This window comes from Cannabis sativa, chromosome 3 (assembly GCF_029168945.1).
Source record: "Cannabis sativa cultivar Pink pepper isolate KNU-18-1 chromosome 3, ASM2916894v1, whole genome shotgun sequence".
Taxonomy (NCBI): Eukaryota; Viridiplantae; Streptophyta; class Magnoliopsida; order Rosales; family Cannabaceae; genus Cannabis; species Cannabis sativa.
This window is the reverse complement of record NC_083603.1, coordinates 57,681,595-57,702,567: the sequence shown is the minus strand read 5'-3', so window position 1 is coordinate 57,702,567 and position 20,973 is coordinate 57,681,595. Positions and strand designations below refer to the sequence as shown.

General features: G+C 29.5%; 1 long non-coding RNA gene across 1 annotated transcript in view; it reads right to left on the bottom strand.

The window, feature by feature from the left end:
- Positions 1-17,491, bottom strand: part of LOC133035482 (uncharacterized) — a 30,516-nt gene extending 13,025 nt beyond the window's left edge. Inside the window, exon 1 of the long non-coding RNA XR_009686684.1 lies at positions 17,184-17,491. This is a non-coding gene — a long non-coding RNA (uncharacterized LOC133035482). The remainder of the gene's footprint in view (positions 1-17,183) is intronic.
- Positions 17,492-20,973: the final 3,482 nt, after the last annotated feature.

The following is a 20,973-nucleotide window of genomic DNA, read 5'->3' as shown; positions in this document are numbered from 1 at the left end:
AACTCATATCCACCCTTGAATGTACATCCATCTGCGAATGAGATGATTATACTTTCAGTAGATATAGGCATATTGACTCTTTGCAGAGAATATTCTTTTCAAAACCACTATGAACAAGATACAAATGCCATAGATTTATAAAATGTGGTTGTGTCTTTTGATGACTTAGGTTTAGTTACATTAAAGAGCTCTTAGAATAGTGTAAGTGGATCCTGGTCAAAGAATACTAAACTCATATTCCATACTTTAACATAGAGTGTGAATCCATTGATAGAAAATGGTTATTAAAAACTTGTGAAAGTGTAGCTGTATTGTATTCTGAAAATAGAAATATAAAAAAAAAAATTATTTGGAATCTAAAATTTAAAGTCAAAGACTTAAATTTATACCAAATATACATGAGTATTCTTCTCTCTTGGTCCACAACTACTAATATAACTCTAAGTCTGATTTGCCTAAAGTAAGCATATATACGTAGGAGATTGTATATCATTTCGGGAATATAATCATATGCGTTATTCAATTTCTTAAGAGAAATACGAATGACATTATATGATTTATAAACCATTCATCCAATGATATATTATTTAAGCTAATTCGAAATGAATAAGCTAAGGAATAAAGGATAATTTCGAATTTAAAATAAGAATCCAACGATGTCCCGATTAGCGAGAGTCAAAGTTATTCTTACTTTGATAAACCTCTTGTTTCATATTGTAAATACTTATCTAAGGTGTCATCTATTGATGAACAGCTAGATGTTGCATTTACAATATTTATCTATCGAGATCTAACACTATTATGTTTGTCTAATGGATGACAATCCATTAGGGATTTGTCCCATTAAAATAACAAGCCAAGTTAGACCAACAATGAAGATTCGAAATTTAAACTACATTAATAACAGAAAATAACATGGTTCAATATAAATTCACACACAATTTAGAAATTATTAAACATATAGCAAATAGGAATGACAAGCGAAAATACTAAAACATACAATCTTAAATAATTTCCAAGGTCTTCAACAAACTGATGTCAGTGTCCCGTTTAGGCGAGAGTCAAAGATACCATCCATTGAATAGAGTTGTCAACTCATCTTAAATGATAAACATTCTAGCAACCTTTTATTCGATCAAGATTAGAATCCAGCGTTGTCCCGTTTAGGCGAGAGTCAAGGTCATTCTATCTTATGAGCTTCCACCATCGTTTCATACATTTTTAAGCCTTATTAAAAGTCGCCACCATTAGGGTGATCCATACTAAAATAAACACTTACAAATAGTAATTATCTTTCGAGATTCTACGGCGTTAAATTGCTAATGAAAGTTCCTCCATTAGGGAGGAATACTCACTAAACAATAACTATGTAGAACCCACAACGGAGATCGAATGTCCTAATAATAATAAAGCTCATTATTTAAAATGTATTTTCTTCTAATATTTATTTTAATCAATTTATTTTAAAATATATATTTATTTAATTAAAATTTCAAATTTAGAATTAAAAAATATAAATATAAATTTTTAATTTAATATTTATAAAATTATACTTAGATGGATAAGAAAATAAAATGAATTATTTTCCATCTTAGTAATAATTTCTCAATAAATATTTAGAAAATTATTCAATTTGAGTTGTATAAAAATTACTTTAAATTAATTTACAACTCAAATTTAATTTTCTATAAATATATATTGCATTTTAAAAATTATTGTATATAAGAATACAATTTTCGAAAATGCTCTAAAATAAAATAAAAATAAATCCTGAAAAATTATTCTAATTTTATGTTTGTCCAAAATTAATTAATAAAAATTAATTTTCAACAAAAAAATAATTTTCCTTTTAATTAAATATTAAGAAAAAATTTCAAATATTTAAGTATCATGATGAAAATCAACTTAAATATGAATTTTCTATTTAATTAAATATTACTAGAAAAATACTTCAAGCAAAATAGATAATATCTATCTAGACTTTCATTAAATAATTAATTCATTTTTTAATTATAATATATTTTAGTTCATCTATTTTAATTAATCATTAAATGAAAAAATCATTGATTTAAGTTGGTCCAAAATTAAAATAAATAATTTTCAACTTTTATCTATTTTTTAAATAAAATTCGAAATGGTGTGCATTTAAAAGAAATGCAATTTCGAATTGTATAAAAAAATAATTAATAAAATAAAACAAAATATATTTTGAAAAATATTCAAATTTAAGTTGTTCTGAAATTAAAATTTCCAACTTAAAATAATTTTCTATTTAATTAAATATCATGAAAATAATAATATTTAAGTGTCAAGAATGAAATCAACTTAAATATTTAATTTTCAATTTAATTAAATGTATTAAATACAAAAATTAAATAATCAAGTATAAAAGAAACTTAATTATTAATTCTAATTTAATACTAGAAAAAATATTTTATAATTAACTTGGTCCTAAATTAATTAAAATTAATAATTAATTTTCAACTTAAAATATTTTCCTAATTAAATATTATAAAATATAACTAGTACTAGAAAAAACTATCTAGAATATATATCATTAACTAAGTGTTTTTCTAAAATTAACTTTAAAATATTAAATGAAAGATAAATTCATATATTTTAAAGCTAATTATGTTGCTAATTCAATTTTAATTAGGTTAGACTGTTGGAAATATTTTACCAGGATCTAGATTTACTAACAAGTATGTTTCATTAACATCCTAATATGAATTTCTAAAACAATGAAATAAACACATAAGGGTTTAAGAAAACCTTACATTGGGTGCATTGGAATATAATGACTCCTTCCGTTCAGATCTCTAGCCCTTGATTCCTTTCTGTAGCAGAGCATCACCAAGATTTGAACCTGGATCTCTTTCTCTCCTTCTTGAGCCCAATTCTCCTTCTTGTTGATTGGATTCTTCACTGTCTTCCACACTATGATTGAGATACCACTTGATGTGTGTGGGCACTCACTCATTCACTCAAGGTATGAAAATTTGAAGAAGAAAAGAGAAGAGAAGAGGTTTGGCCTAATAGAGAGAAGCTCATGAAAAAATTTCTGAAAGTGAAATTTCATCAAACTGTTAAGTGTGAGCCATCACTATCTATTTATAGGTAACCACCTAGGTTTAGGGTAGAATTATTTTGCATTTAAATAATAGAAAAATGAATGGTAAATTCCTTAGTGTGGCCGGCCATAGGATGTTATTGGGCTCCACTTTGCAATTTTGCCACTTTGTCATTTTTCCATTCTATTTTCTCAAAAATACCAATTTTCCAATATAACCACTTAAATGCCAATTCTAATTATTTAATAACTAAAAATTAATTATTAAATAATTTTTTCATTTAATATATTTATTAATTATACATATAAAGTCTCTTAATTAATAAATAAAACCTAGAATGTCTTTTCTTACAATTTTGCCATTGCTTAGTGAAAATTTATAAACTAGACATAGTCTAATTTTAGAATTATAATTGATTAATCAAAATCAATTAACTGAGTCTTACAAGCAGTATGGTCTCAACTAGTATAGGGACCATGGGCCTACATAACCGAGCTTCCAATAAGCAGACCCAGAATTTACCAAGTAAATTCACTGACTTATTAATTCCTTGTTGCATCCACGCATAGAACTTGGAATTGCACTCTCAGTCATATAGAACGCTCTATATGTTCCACGATATAGATACGCTATTAATTATTCATTGTTATAATCACAATAATCAAGGATCCTCTACAGATGGTCTACATTGCATAGGGATAAAATTACCGTTACACCCTTTCAATGTATTTTATCCTTAAAACACTTGCCACCTATAAATGATATTTTAGTGAAATAATATAAACACTAAAATGAGATCTCAATCATTTATCTCTATTTAGCAAGCTCGAAGGAAATCATCGTTTCACTTCTAAATACCTACAGAAGCTATAGATTCCATATCTATGTTTAGCGCTCCCACTCAATTGTACTACCGTGTTCCCAAAATGTACTTATAACCCTAACCAAAAAGTAGGCTTAACTAACAAATCAAAGAACACGAATAACACTCTTGAGATCGAACCTAACCATGATAGGATTAAGATCATTTGATCTAGGATCAACTAGGTGATATTGAATTGAATAGATAATACGGTGAATTTATCATATCTAATCAAAGTTTAATATCGGTCCCTTCCAATGTATACTCCATACATCCGACACTGGTAAACTTTGCCAATGCCCTAGAAAGGACATAACACTTATCCAAGGTGTAAGTATACCTATCGCTGATTATCATGCCAGTCTAAATCAAGTGAACTGACAAATCAGGGAATTAAACTTTCAAACATATAATCAAGATTATATTCCACTGTGCTGACAACACTATAATCATTAACAAATACATATGTTCTGGACTTAATAGAATTTATAATCATGAAATAAATCATGTGAACCATGCAACATAAAATGATTTTTTGTCTTTACTAATTAGTAAATCTGATTATATTGAAATGGGTTTTATTTAGGGCACAAAATCCAACAAACTCCCACTTGCACTAATATAAAACAAAAGTGCATTTTAAAAAATCTCAACACCTTGATATCCAAATCAAGTGTAGTATGTAGTATTCTCTCCGTAATAGAATCTGTCAGGTTGTTTTCAATGCAACATTTTCTCCACCATTACATTTCCTTAATCACAAAATACTTGATATTGTGAAATTCCTCTCTATATGTATACTCTCTTGGGATACTGGATTCTTTACTTTTTGGCAACTACTTTTGTGTTAGTCAGGAAGTAACACTTGTAGTTTATAAATGTTGGAACAATGCCAAAAATGTAAAGAACTTTCCTTAGACTAAATAAGTATCTTTCCTGCAACTTTAACATTCAGTCTCTCTCTGGTAGACTTAGAGACTTCAGATAGGTTTTTACACTTCTCCAAAATCACAAGTCCATCCCTAGAGTAATCACCATCTCATCAGCAGACTTTCTAGCACTAAGGCAAGTCTAGAAATCTGATGTGGTGTAGTCTAAGAGTATTAAATACACCCTTATTGACTAACATATAGTTCATCTTCTTAATCTTAAGATTTACTTGATTGTCTTCCAATGTTCCTTTCCTAGATTAATCTGATACCTACTCATTACTCCCACTCAACAGTAGGTGTCTGGTCTAAGGCATACTAAAGCATATCTGAGACCTGTCATTGTTTATTCAAGAAATTCTTTCATGACTTTATCTTTTCTGGAATAGTAGAGACTTTTCCTTGGATAAATGAAATCTATGTCTAGAAGTCGAGAAGCTTCTATAGATTTAGCCACTAGAAAAGAAAATGCTTCAGCATCTTCTTTAAGTAAGTTGGTTGCACTAGAGTAAGTAAATTACCAAGTACACCACAAGCAATAGGTTTAGATAAACTCAAACCTATAATACTAGGAACAGGAAGTTTTGTTAAGTCCATTGAATAGACTTACAAACGAAAATTTCCTTTCTTGTCCTTGTAATAGAAAACTTTTGGTTGTTCCATAAGAATGGTTTTAACCATAGTTCTCTTGGCTTTTCTTCTTAGTTTCTTATTCTGACAATCCATTACTTGTTTAAACTAACAATGGATTTTAATCACTTGTGTCTTCCAAGTCATAACAGGGTGAGTTCCTTGAAATCCTCCCACTACGACAAGGTACCGTGAATTTATTCTAAGAACACTAAATGGTATTTTCCTCTTCGGTTGTGTCAAACACAACAGAGGCAGTGGGATCATCTTATTTTGAATAAGATGATGAAACACTTTTGGAATTAAGAAAAAAAATATCTCCTCTATTTTGCTACTTTGTTTTCAGACTTAGTCATTTTCTTAGATTAGTAGTATTTGTTAAAACAAAATTTTCTTATCGAATGACTATGGGATGGTCCACCCCTAATCACTTAGAATAGCTAACAAACATGCAAACCTTAGTTAACAGTTCTAGCTTTTCTTAAGATTACCATTAGGTCATCCATGAATCTAGTAATGGTTTACATTAAGTACACAACCATTCCATCATTCTAAAAATTTCCTATCACTAGGGTATATCCCTAGAAGGATTTAGGCAACGACTAGTAACTAATCATCAATATGCAAATCGAATTTTTGGGGAGATAAGTTTGGATATAATTCAAAAAATCAACTTAATGATCTTTGAACTGCATATGTTCCAAATATTTCTCCACCCCTATCAGTTCGCAAGATCTTTAACCACTTACCTTAATGGTTTTCACCATTGCTAGAAATTCATGAAATTATTCAAATCTTTCAAATTTCTTTGCATAAGGTAAAATCTAGAGTAATCGTCTTAAGAATATAATGAAAAACTCATATCCACCCCTGAATGTACATCCATCTGCGAATGTGATGATTATACTTTCAGTGGATATAGGCATATTGACTCTTTGCACAGAATGATCTTGTCAAAACCACTATGAACAAGATACAAATGCCATAGATATATATACAGAATGTGGTTGTGGTCTTCGATGACTTAGGTTTAGTTACAATAAAGAGGTCTTAGAAATGTGGAAGTGGATCCTGGTCACAGAATACTAAACACATATTCCATACTAACATATAGTTTGAATCCATTCAAAGAAAATGGTTATTAAACACTTGTGAAAGTGTAACTATATTGTATTCTGGAAATAGAAATATAAAATCTCTATTTGGAATCTAAAATTTAAAGTCAAAGACTTAAATTTATACCAAATATAATGAGTAATTCTTCTTTCTTGGACCACCACTACTAATTTAACTCCAAGTCTGATTTACCTAAAGCAAGCATATACAAGTAGGATATTTCTAAGATTGAGAATTTTTATCATTTCGGGATAGAATTTCGGGAATATAATCATATGCGCCATTCAATTTTTCTTAAGAGAAAGTAGATTGACATTATATGATTTATAAACCATTCATCCAATGATATATTATTGAGCTAATTTGAAATGAATAAGCCAAGAGGAATAAAGGATAATTTCGAATTTAAAATAAGAATCCAACGATGTCCCGATTAGCGAGAGTCAAAGTTATTCTTATTTTTATAAACTTCTTGTTTCATATTGTAAATACTTGTCTAAGGTGTCATCTATTGATGAACAGCTAGATGTTGCATTTACAATAATTATCTATCGAGATCTAACACTATTATGTTTGTCTAATGGATGACAATTCATTAGGATTTGTCCCATTAAAAACAACAAGCTTAGTTAGACCAACAATGAAGATTCGAAATTAAACTACAACTAATATCATAAAACAACATGGTTCAATATAAATCCACACACAATTCAGAAATTATCAAGCATTAAGCAAATAACAAAGACATTTGAAAATACAAAAAAGGCACATCTTAAATAATTTTTAAGGTTTACAATAAACTGATACAGTGTCCTGGTAGGCGAGAGTCAAAGTATCATTCATTGAATAGAGTTGTCAGCTCATCTAAAATGGAAACCATTCTAGCAACCTTTTATTCGATCAAAATAAGAATCCAACGTTGTCCTGGTAGGCGAGAGTGAAGGTTATCTTATTTTATGAGCTTCCACCATTGTTTCATATTTCGTAAATTTATCTCTAAGTAGTCCACATAGAGAAGAGTCTAATAGAGACGAAAACTTACAAAATACTTATCATATGAGATCTTATGGTGTTAAATGCTTTCAACGAATAACCATCCATAAGGGGGACAAAGTCTAGCGTCTCGAGGTTATATTGAAAACATTTAACTATTGTAAGACCAACAATGGAGATCGAATATCCTTATATCTAAAAGCTCATTATTTTAACGAGTTGTATTTTCTTTTGATACTTATTTTAATCTATTTATTTCAATATATATTTATTTAATTAAAAAAATTACCAATTTAGAATAAAATTCTAAATATAAATTTTAATTTAATATTTATAAAATTATACTTAGATGGAAGATATGGAAAAATAAAAAAAAAAAATTATTTTCCATCCTTAGTATTATTTTTCCAATAAATAATACGAAAATTATTCAATTTGAGTTGATCCAGAATTAATTAAAAATTTTCAACTCAAATTTAATTTTCTATAAATATATAATGCATTTCGAAAAATTAAAGTATATAAGAATACAATTTTCGAAAATGCTATAAAATAAAATAAAACAAATCCTGAAAAATTATTCTAATTTATGTAGGTCCAAAATTAATTAATTAAATTAATTTTCAACAAAAAAAAATTAATTTTCCTATTTAATTAAATATTAAGAAAATTTTCAAATATTTAAGTATCATGATGAAAATTAACTTAAATATTAATTTTCTATTTAATTAAATACACTAAAAAAATACTTCAAGCAAAACAGATAATATCTATCTAGACTTTCATTGACTAATTAATTCATTTTCTAATTATAATATATTTTAGTTCATTTATTTTAATTAATCATTAAATGAAAAATATAATGATTTAAGTTGGTCCAAAATTAAAATAAATAATTTTCAACTTTAATCTATTTTTCAAATAAAAATTCAAAATTTCTTGCATTAAATTAATGCAATTTCGAAATTGTGGGAAAAAAAATTAATAAAACAAAATAAAATATATTTTGAAAATTATTCAAATTTCAGTTGTTCTGAAATAAGATTTCAAACTTAAAATAATTTTCTATTTAATTAAATATCATGAAAATAATAATATTTTAGTGTCAAGAATGAAATCAACTTAAATATTTAATTTTTCAATTTAATTAAATGTATTAAATACAAGAATTAAATAATCAAGTATAAAAGAAACTTAATTATTAATTCTAATTTAATACTAGGAAAAATATTCTATAATTAAGTTGGTCTAAAATTAATTAAAATAATTAATTAATTTACAACTTAAAATATTTTCCTATTTGAATATTAGAAAAAATAACTAGTACTATAAATAACTATCTAGAGTATATTTCAATTAACTAAGTGTTTTTCTAAAAATAACTTTAAAATATTAAATGAAAAATAAATTTCATATAATTTAAAAGTTAATTATGTTGCTAATTCAATTTTAATTAGGTTAGACTAATATAGTTAACCTAATACAATTATTTAAATAAGGCAAATGGGCCTTCACAATTGGGGTGGTTCATGTGAGGGAGGGTTTGGTTCACTATGTCGTACCCACTGCTATTGGCCCCCTAACTCTCACACAAGGTCCAAAGGAGAGGAATTTAACATTTAAATAAATAATTGTTATTAATTGAATAAGCCCAATTCTAATTGGGCCTAAATAAAATTACTTATGTCAAATTTTATTTTAGCAACCTAGTTCATTTACTTAGTAAAACTTAAATGGGATTCCTATATGCATCTAAGCCCAGTAGCAAACATATAGGCTCACACAGGTCAAATGATTTGGATGGGCCCTATCATGTTACTAGGTTTACACAGATGAAAGAAGTACAAAATTTACCTGTTACAAATTATTTATAGGATCTATTGACAATTGGACTATGATTAAAATCATATCATTGGATCTGTCAACAAGTTAATCATAGCAATTTAGATCAAATAAATAATTGGTTTGTTAAAAAAATGTTTTGAATAAACAATATAAATAAAACAAACATTGTCCATGTAACAGATTGTAATATAAGATATTAATATAATTAAATTATTATTTTAAACTAACCAATTTAAATTTCGAAAATTTAAGATTGTTAAAACTAACCTTAAAAATCTCATCAAAATTTAAAATTCAAAAATGAAAAAAAAAAAATTAAAATATCTAGGTTTATTTGAATTATTTTTATCAAATTAAATTATATATCAAATAAGATAAATGATTTGAAAAAAAATATCTTCAACATCATTTTCTAATCTTATACTTTAATAAAATTAAAATAATAAAATAAACCAATTTTAAAATAGATGTGGTTAGATAATTATTATTTTAAGAATAAAATAATAAATAAATAATAATTTTCCTAATTATATTTCAAAATATCTAAAATTAAGCATTATTCAAATTCTACAAAAATATCTAAGTTATTTAAATATTTAAAGTAAAATTTATAAATTTCTAATAAGTAAAATGATATAAAATAGTAAAATATCATTTATAAACTTATAATTTATAAATAATTAAATATTTAACAAAATAACAAATTTTTGAAATTAAAAATATTATGGTTAGAATATCTATAAAAATATCCAGGTCAATTTCAAATTTATTAATTATTTAATTTGTATAAAAAATAATTTTAATATAATATTTTAAATAAAAAAGATAAAGTTATCTTCTAATTTAAAGTATGTTAAATATCAAAATATCTCATCTTATAATTAAATAATATATAAATATTAAAGAAATTAACAAATTTTTAAATTGACCATAATTTAAAAAATAAAATAATTAATTTTTAAATTTAAACCTCAAAATATCATAAAATAATAATATTCTATTAAAAATAAATATTATTAATTTAAAAAATGATATTTAATTTTAAATATATTTAAAAATAATATTTTATTTCAATTTTGGGTTTGAAAATTGAAAAAATCCGAAATTGGGAAAATTCCACAAAAATCGGATTTTTGGGTGAAAAATCGTTGCTGCCCAGGAGTGGGCGCATGTGCAGCCCCAGGAGGCTGCAAATGGGCTTGGACGCGCGCGGAATAGGGGCATTGTAGGGTTCCGTGTGCAGCACATCTCGGCGCCTGCAACATTGACACGGGCGAGCGAGCTGGGTCACGGGCGACGCACCTGGGGGCTTCAGACAAGAATTGTCTGAAATGTGCACGCGCGTAGAGGTGTTTGTCCGAGCGCCTGGTGCTCACGAGCACCCACTCGACACCATTGAACCCCGATTTTCAAACTTCCATAACTTTTTCAATTTTTATCGGAATTGAGTTCCGTAAAAACCAAACTTGCTTAATTTTTCACAAGGAATCAAAATAAAATATTTTCAGAAACAAAAAAAAATATTTTTCATGGAAAAAATTTTGTACAACACATACATTCATCAAATAACACATAAACCACATGAAGCCATCCAAATCAATACAAAACATCGTTTTAATTCATATTTCATGAAAGTAAATCATTACCATGGATCTGAGGCCAATTGTTGGAAATATTTTACCAGGATCTAGATTTACTAACAAGTATGTTTCATTAACATCCTAATATGAATTTCTAAAACAATGAAATAAACACATAAGGGTTTAAGAAAACTTTACATTGGGTGCAGCGAAATATAATGACTCCTTCCGTTCAGACCTCTAGCCCTTGATTCCTTTCTGTAGCAGAGCATTATCATGATCTGAACCTGGATCTCTTTCTCTACTTCTTGAGTCTGATTCTCCTTCTTGTTAATTGGATTCTTAACAATCTTCCACACTATGATTGAGATACCACTTGATGTGTGTGGGCACTCAATCTATCACTCAAGGCTGAATAATATGAAGAAGAAAAGAGAGAGAATGGTGGTTCAGCTATAGGAATAGGAAAGATGGCTCAATTTTCTAAAGACAAGAAATTTCATCAATCATCATTCTTTAAGTGTGAGCCATCACTATCGATTTATAGGTAACCACCTAGGTTTAGGTTAGAATTAATTAGCATTAAAATAATAGAAAAATAAATGGTAAATTGCACACATAGTGGCCGGCCATAGGATGTGGATTGGGCCCTACTTTGCCATTTTGTCATTTTTCCCATCTCATTTTCTCAAAAACGTCAATTTTCTAATTTAACCACTTAAATGTCAATTCCAATTATTTAATAACTAAAACTTAATTATTAAATAATATTTTCATTTAATATATTTATTAATTAGACATATAAAGTCTCTTAATTAATAAATAAAACCTAGAAAATCTTTTCTTCACAATTTTGCCCTTGCTTAGTGAAAATTCATAAACTAGACATAGTCTAATTTTAGAATTATAATTGATTAACTAAAATCAATTAACTGAGTCTTACAAGCAGTATGGTCTCAACTAGTATGAGGACCATGGGCCTATTTAACCGAGCTTCCAATAAGCAGACCCAGAACTTACCAAGTAAATCCACTGACTTATTAATTCCTTATTGCATCCACGCATAGAACATGGAATTGCACTCTCAGTCATATAGAACGCTCTATATGTTCCACGATATAGATATGCTATTAATTATCCATTGTTAAAATCACAATAACCAATGGTCCTCTATAGATGATCTACATTGCATAGGGATAAGATTACCGTTACACCCTTTCAATGTATTTTATCTTTAAAATACTTGCCACCTACAAATGATATTATAGTGAATTAATATTGTCACTAAAATGAATGTTCTATCATTTATCTCTATTTAGCAAGCTCGAAGGAAATCATCGTTTTACTTCTAAATACCTATAGAAGCTATAGATTCCATATCTATGTTTAGCGTGTTGGGTTTTATGCCCTAAATAAAACTCTTTACAATCTGATTAGTTATCAATATATGAAATTTGAAGTGATTTATGTTTGCATGAATTTTACATGCTAATGGTTTAATATGTTTATTACATTTACAAACAAAATCAGTTAAATCCAGATCATATGTTTATTCACAATTACAGTATCGTCAACACAGTGGAATGTGATTGTGATCATATGAATCAAAAGACTTAGTCCCTGTTTCATCAGTATTTTGGATTTACACTAATGTGACAATCAGCGATGATGTATATATTGGAAATTATTTTATCAGGATCTTAGATCTACTCACAAGTATGTTGATTAACACCCTAAATATGAACTTTCTAAAACGATAAAATAAACACATATAAAGTTTAGTAAACCTTACATTGGGTGCAGCAGAATAATATGACTCCTTCCGTTCAGATCTCTAACCCTTGTATCCTTTCTGTCGCAGAGTATTATCAAGATCTGAACCTGGATCTCTTTCTCTCCTTCTTTAGTGCTGAAACTCCTTCTTCCTGAAAGTCTTTCTTCACGATCTTCCTCACTATGATTGAGGTATTACTTGCTGTGTGTGGGCACTACTCTAATCACTAAGTATTTCGAAATCTTAAAGAAGAAGAGAGAGAGAGAGAGTGGGCGGCCAAAGTATAGAGAGAGAGAGACTCAGGTTTTTCTGAATGAAAAGTGTAATTTTCCTGAAGCCTTCACTGTCTATTTATAGCATTCCACTAGGGTTAGGTTTGAATTATTTGGCATTAAAATAATGAAAATATCATAGGATAATTCCTATAAAAGTGGACGGCCATGGCAGTATGGATTTGGACCTCACTTTTTGCAATTTTGCAGTTTTATCACTTTTGCATCTGATTTTCTCAAAAACGCCAATTTTCTAATTCAACCATTTAAATGCCAATTCTAACTATTTAATAACTATAAATAATTATTAAATAATATTGTCATTTATCATATTTATTAATTGAACCATACAAAGTATTATAATTAACAAATATGCCCCTAAACCTCTTTCTTTACAATTTCGCCCTTAGTGAAAAATTCACAAATAGACATAGTGTAAATTGAGAATTATAATTGATTAATCAAAACCAGTTATACGAGTCTTACAAGCAATATTATCTCAACTAGTGGGGGGACCATGGGTCTATATAACCGAGCTTCCAATAAGCAGATCAAGAATTTATTACTTAAATTCACTGACTTATTAATTCTTCGTTGAATCCACGCATAGAACTTAGAATTGCACTCTCAGTACATAGAATGCTCTATATGTTCCACCATATAGACACATCATTAGTTATCCATTGTTATAATCCTAATTTGATCAATGATCCTCTATATGAATGATCTACACTGTAAAGGGATTAGATTATCGTTACACCCTACTATGTATTTCATCCTTAAAACACTTGACCCCGTATAAATGATATTTCAGCTTATGTGAAATGAGTACTCCACCATTTATTTTCGTTTGGTCAAGCTCGAAGGAGATCATCCTTTTCTTACTATTCGCCAGATAGAAGCTATAGATTCCATGTTTATGTTAGCGCTCCCACTCAATTGCACTACCGTGTTCCCAAAATGTACGTATCACCCTGACCTAAAAGTAGGCTTAACTAACAAATCAAAGAACACGAATAGCCTCCTGAGATTGAGCCTAATCATAACAGGATTAAGATCATTTGATCTAGGATCAACTAGGCGATATTAACTTGAATAGATTTTACGGTAAGTTTAATAAATCTAAGTCAAAGTTTGATATCGGTCCCTTCCGATGCATACTCCATGCATCCAACCCTAGCTTTACTTTAACCAATGTTCTGGAAAGAACATAGCATTTCTCCAAATGCAAGTAAACTCTTGTTGTAGATTATCATATCAGTAAAACCCTGTGTCTGATAAATCTAGGAAACTTTATTCACATAGTCATGTTTACTTTCCAAAGTGTTGACAACACAATAAACAGGATCAAGTATGTGAAAATGGTTTCAGATGAATTCATAAATCAAATAGACAAGCTATTGATAAGGTGAACCAAAACATACACAAATGAATGAAAAATACTTCTGTTTCTTTATTGATGTTGAATAAAATAGATTACATTGAAATGGAGTTTTATTTAGAGCATAAAACCCAACAGTATACTTACACTTGGAGTAAGTGTTATGTTCTTTCCAGGACATTAGTAAAGTATACTAGTTTCGAATGTATGGAGTATACATTGGACTGGACCGATATTGCAACTTAGTTAAGATATTATAAACTTACCGTTATATATATCCAAGTCAATATCAATAGTTCATCTTAAGATTAAAAGAATCTAAATCCTGATATGCTTAGGCTCAACTCAGGAGTACTATTCATGTTCTTTGATTTATTAGTTAAGCCTACTTTTGGGTCAGGATGATACGTATATTTTGGGAACATGATAGTATGATTGAGTGGGAGTGCTGAACATAAATATGGAATCTATAGCTTCTACTGGTGTATAGAAGTCAAGTGATGATTCCCTTCGAGCTTAGCAAATAGAAGTAAATGGATGAGCTCTTGTTTAAGTGACTAATTCTTAGATCACTAAACATCATTTACAGGTAGCTAAGTGTTTTAAGGGGTAAAATACATTGAGGGGTGAGAACGGTAAAATTATCCCATCTCGATGTAAATCATCTATATAGAGGATCTTTGATCACAATAAGATTATAATAATGGTTAAATGAGATAGCATATCTATATCGTGGAACATATAATATGCTTTATATAAGTCTGAGAGTGCAATTCTAAGTTCTAAGAGTGGATTCAACGAAGAATTAATAAGTAGGAATTTACTTAGTAAATTCGGTTCACTTATTGGAAGCTCAGCTTATAGATCCATGGTCCCCATTCTAGTTGAGAATATACTGCTTGTAAGACTCAATAATTGATTTGTGATTAATCAATTATAATTGTAAAGTTAGACTATGTCTAATTTGTGAATTTTCACTAAGCAGGGGCGAAATTGTAAAGAAAAGAGAATCTAGGTTTATTTATTTATTAATAGACTTTATATGTCTAATTAATAATTAAATTAAATGACAATATTATTTAATAAACTATTTTAGTTATTAAATAATTAATTTTGGCATTTAAATGGTTAGAATTGAAAAATTGGCGTTTTTGAGAAAATAGAAATAAAATTTGTGAAAACTGCAAAAACCAAGTGGGGCCCATTACACACCATGGCCGGCCACTTTAAGTGGATTTTCAAATTGATATTTTCATTATTTTAATGCCAAATAATTCCTAACCTAAACCTAGTAGTTGCCTATAAATAGAAAGTGATGGCTCAGTCAAATAACAAGTTTTCATAAGCTTTTCTGTCAGAAAATTCTCTCTTCAGAAAACTGAGCCTTCCCCTTTCTCTTCTTTGGCCGAAATCTCTGTCTCTTTTCTTCTTCTAAATTTCGAACCTTACTGATAGAGTAAGTGCCCACACACAGAAAGTTGTAACTCAATCATAGATTGGAAGACTGTGAAGGATAACAAACAAAGAGAAGGACATTCGGGCTCAGATCTTGATAATACTCTGCGACAGAAAGGATACAAGGGTTAGAGATCTGAGTGGAAGGAGACATTAATTCCACTGCATCAATGTAAGGTTTTCTTAACTTTATATGTGTTTATTCTATCGTTTTAGAAAGTTCATATTTAGGGTGTTAAACAACATACTTGTGAGTAGATCTAAGATCCTGGTAAAATAATTTCCAACATAGCGCTCCCACTCAATTGTACTACCATGTTCCCAAAATGTACGTATCACCCTGACCAAAAAGTAGGCTTAACTAACAAATCAAAGAACATGTAAAATATGTTGGGATTTTATGCCCTAAATAAAACCCATTGCAATCTAATCTGATTTATTATCAATAAGAGAATAAGAAGTGATTTATGTTATCATGTAGTTTTCATGCTTATGGTTTAATATATGCACAAAATCTGTTAAGTCCAGAACATATATTCATTCACAATTACAGTGATGTCAACATAGTGGAATGTGATTGTGATTATATGATTCAAAAGACTAAGTCCATATTTCGTGATAATCAGTGATGAAGTGTACTTACACTTTGCATAAGTGTTATGTTCTTTCCTGAACATTGCCAAAGTATACTAGTTTCGAATGTATGGAGTATACATTGGACTGGAATTATATTGATCTTAGTTAAGATATTATAATACTTACCGTTGTATCTTTGTAACGTCCCCGCTTCAAGCCTCCATTGGGTCCTTACACCCACGGAATGAATGGCTCTTATACACGAGTACGTCACTTTGGCTGCTTCATGGACTGATGACTGACCCTACAGACCAACACGAGTGTTTCCAGCGTGCTTTGTCCTCACTCACACGCTTCCTGGGCAAACTTCCCAGGAGGTCACCCATCCTTGAAATTGCTCCAGGCCAAGCACGCTTAACTGTGGAGTTCTTTCGAGATGGGCTACCGAAAAACAAGATGCACCTTGTTGATATAGGTAGTACCAATTAATCCATTTAAGCTCTATTCAACTGTGTAATTCCATAACTACATAGTCTTAGAATCATCCCACTTGACCTTCCCCAAGCGGTGTGAGATTGTACAGCTTACCCGGTATTTCCCCTTACGGATCACGGGACTACTGACTTACACAATCACCCCCTCTTACAGGGTCCGACGTCCTCGTCGACCACACTTCCGGCTGGGTCAAGGCTCTGATACCATTTGTAACGTCCCCGCTTCAAGCCTCCATTGGGTCCTTACACCCACGGAATGAATGGCTCTTATACACGAGTACGTCACTTTGGCTGCTTCATGGACTGATGACTGACCCTACAGACCAACACGAGTGTTTCCAGCGTGCTTTGTCCTCACTCACACGCTTCCTGGGCAAACTTCCCAGGAGGTCACCCATCCTTGAAATTGCTCCAGGCCAAGCACGCTTAACTGTGGAGTTCTTTCGAGATGGGCTACCGAAAAACAAGATGCACCTTGTTGATATAGGTAGTACCAATCAATCCATTTAAGCTCTATTCAACTGTGTAATTCCATACCTACACAGTCTTAGAATCATCCCACTTGACCTTCCCCAGGCGGTGTGAGATTGTACAGCTTACCCGGTATTTCCCCTTACGGATCACGGGACTACTGACTGTCACAATCTTTCCAAGTCAATATCACTAGTTGATCTTAGATCAAAAGATCTAAATCCTGATATGCTTAGGCTCAATCTCAGGAGTGTTATTCACGTTATTTGATTTTTTAGTTAAGCCTACTTTTGGGTCAGGGTGATACATACATTTTGGGAACATGATAGTATGATTGAGTGGGAGCGCTAAACATAAATATGGAATCTATAGCTTCTATAGGTGTTTAGAAGTCAAGTGATGATTTCCTTCGAGCTTAGTTAAATAGAAGTAAATGGAAGAGCTCTTGTTTCAATGATTATATTTAGTTCACTAAAGCATCATTTACAGGTAGCTAAGTGTTTTAAGGAGCAAAATACATTGAGGGGTGAAACGGTAAATTTATCCCTACTCGATGTAAATCATCTGTATAGAGGATCTTTGATCAAATTAAGATTATAACGATGGTTAAATGTGATAGCATATCTATATGGTGGAACATATAGAGCGCTCTATATAACTGAGAGTGCAATTCCAAGTTCTAAAACTGGATTCAACGAGGAATTAATAAGTTAGGGAATTTACTTGGTAAATTCGGTTCAGCTTATTGGAAGCTCAGTAATATAGGTCCATGGTCCCCATTCTAGTTGAGACCATACTGCTTGTAAGACTGAGATAATTGATTATGATTAATTAATTATAATTCTAGAATTAGACTATGTCTTGTTTATGTATTTTCACTAAGCAAGGGCAAAATTGTGAAGAAAAGAGATTCTAGGTTCTATTTATTAATTAAGAGACTCTGTATGTCTAATTAATAATTATGTTAAATGACAATATTATTTAATAATTTATTTTAGTTATTAAATAATTAGTTTTGGCATTTAAATGGTTAGAATTGGAAACGTTTTTGATAAAATAGAAATAAAAATTGTTAAAATTACAAAATTCCAAGTGGGGCCCATTAACACCATGGCCGGCCACTTGGAGAGGCTTTTTCCAATTAATATTTTCATTATTTTAATGCCAAATAATTACTAACCTAAACCTAGTGGTTACCTATAAATAGATAGTGATGGCTCACACCAAAATAAGAGTTTTTTCAAGTAGTTCAAGAGATTGCCTTCAGAAAATTGAGCCACTCACTATCCTTCTATAGCCGACCCCCTCTCTCTCTCTTTTCCTCTTCTAATTTCGAATACCTTGAATGATAGAGTAGTGCCCACACACATCAAGTGGTACCTCAATCATAGTCTGGAAGATCGTGAAGAATCCAAATTGAAAGAGAAGGACATTCGGACTCAGATCTTGGTGATACTCTGCAACAAAAAGGATACAAGGGTTAGAGATCTGAGTGGAAGGAGACATATTATTCCGCTGCAACCAATGTAAGGTTTTCTAAACTTTATATGTGTTTATTATCGTTTTAGAAGTTCATATTTAGGATGTTAAACAATATACTTGTGAGTAGATCTAAGATCCTTATAAAATAAATTCCAACAACTGGCCTTAGAGCCATGGTAATTGATTTTCTTGCAAGAAATTTGGACTTAAAACGGTTTGTGTGTGATTTGGATGGTTTTATGTTGATCTGTGTGTTATTTGATGATTGATTGATGTTTGTGAGCTTTTGTGAAAAATAATTGAATTTTCATTTCTAGAATTATTTTTATTGGATAGTTTGGAAAAAAAATTAAGCAATTCACTTTTTTACAGAACTTAATTTCAATTTTATTTGAATTAGTTATGAATTTTTGAAAATCGGAAAAATCAGGGTGGCATTACCCACCCTACGCGCGCGGACGAGGGTGATTTCCTCAGATGCACGTGCTCAGACAAGCTTGTGTCCAAGTTTTCTCTGTCAGGACATGGGCGCCTTGTCTGATGACCTGCTGGGCGGGCGCGGAGAGGCTGCATGCAGCCTCCTGCGCCGTGTCCTCTTGGTCAAGCACCCCACTTACAATTTTTTTTTCTTTTTCTTCGATTTTTCATGCTATTTCATAGAATTAACTTCCGATTTTTTGTGTAGTTTTGTATTTTAATTTTTACTTTTCATATTTCAAATATAATTATCAGTAATAAATTAATTTGAATTTTTTAAAATTAATTTAAGATATTAGTGTAATTTGAACTTGAAAATAGGTAAAAATCTATCTTTTTGCTTAATTTTTTTTTATCTTATTTTTAAATTTGATTATTTTATCTTATTTTTAAATTTAAGGTTAGATATTCATATTTTTTTTTAAAATTATTTGACATTATTAAAATTTAAAATAAGATTACTATAATCATTATATTTTGAATAAAAATAAGATATTTTTCTAACTTTTAAATTTTGTTATTTTTTATTTAAATTAAATTATAAAATAAGAAAAGGATATGTAATTATCATTTTATTTTATTGAATATTTAATTTATAAAATAACATGAAATTTAAAAGATGGTTAGCAAAATTTTTGAAATGATATTTAGGTTAGTTGAAACCTAATTTTTGAAAATTATAGGTTTTAATTTTAAATTTTTTGTTTAAATTTTTTTTCAAAAACCAAAAATATTTTTTTATAATAATTATTTTTGAATTTTTTTTTATTAATTTAAAATTAAATAAATCCTACATCCAACTATCCAATTCAACTTGTTGCAGGAGTATGTGTTTTAGCTTGTGTGTAAGTTTGATAAAACGTATTATTGCTTGATCTAAATTGCCATGGTTAACTTGTTGACAGATCCAATGATCTAATTTTAACCCATGGTTCAATTGTCAATAGGTCAAGTAAATAATTTGTAACAGGTAAATTTTACATTCTTCTTTCATCTGTGTATGACCTAGTAATATGATAGGATCCATCCAAATCTGTATGCCTGTGTGAGACTATATGTTTACTTTTTGTTATAGATGCATAGTTGTTCATTTTTGAATGAACTAGGTTGCTAAATAAAATGTCACACCATGATAGATTTTATTTAGGCCCATTTAGTTTTTCGGCCTATTCAATTAATAACAATTGTTCATTTTAAGGTTAAATTCCTCTCTTTTGGGCCTTGTGTGAGAGTTGGGGGCCAATAGAAGTGGGTACGACATACAGAACCCAGCTCCCCCTCACATGAATTACCCCAACTGTGAAGGCCCATTTGCCTGATTTGGATAACTGTACTAGGTTAATTAAATTAGTTTAACCTAATAATTTTAATTAGCAACATAATTAACTTTTAAAATATATGAAATTAATTTTTCATTTTAATATTTTAAAGTTAATTTTTAAGAAAAAAACTCTTAGTTTAATGAAATTATTTCTAGATAAACTATCTGTATTTTTCTTGTATTTAATTAAATAAAGAATTATAACGAACTAGATTCTTTTTGAAGCTTATTTTAATTATTTCAT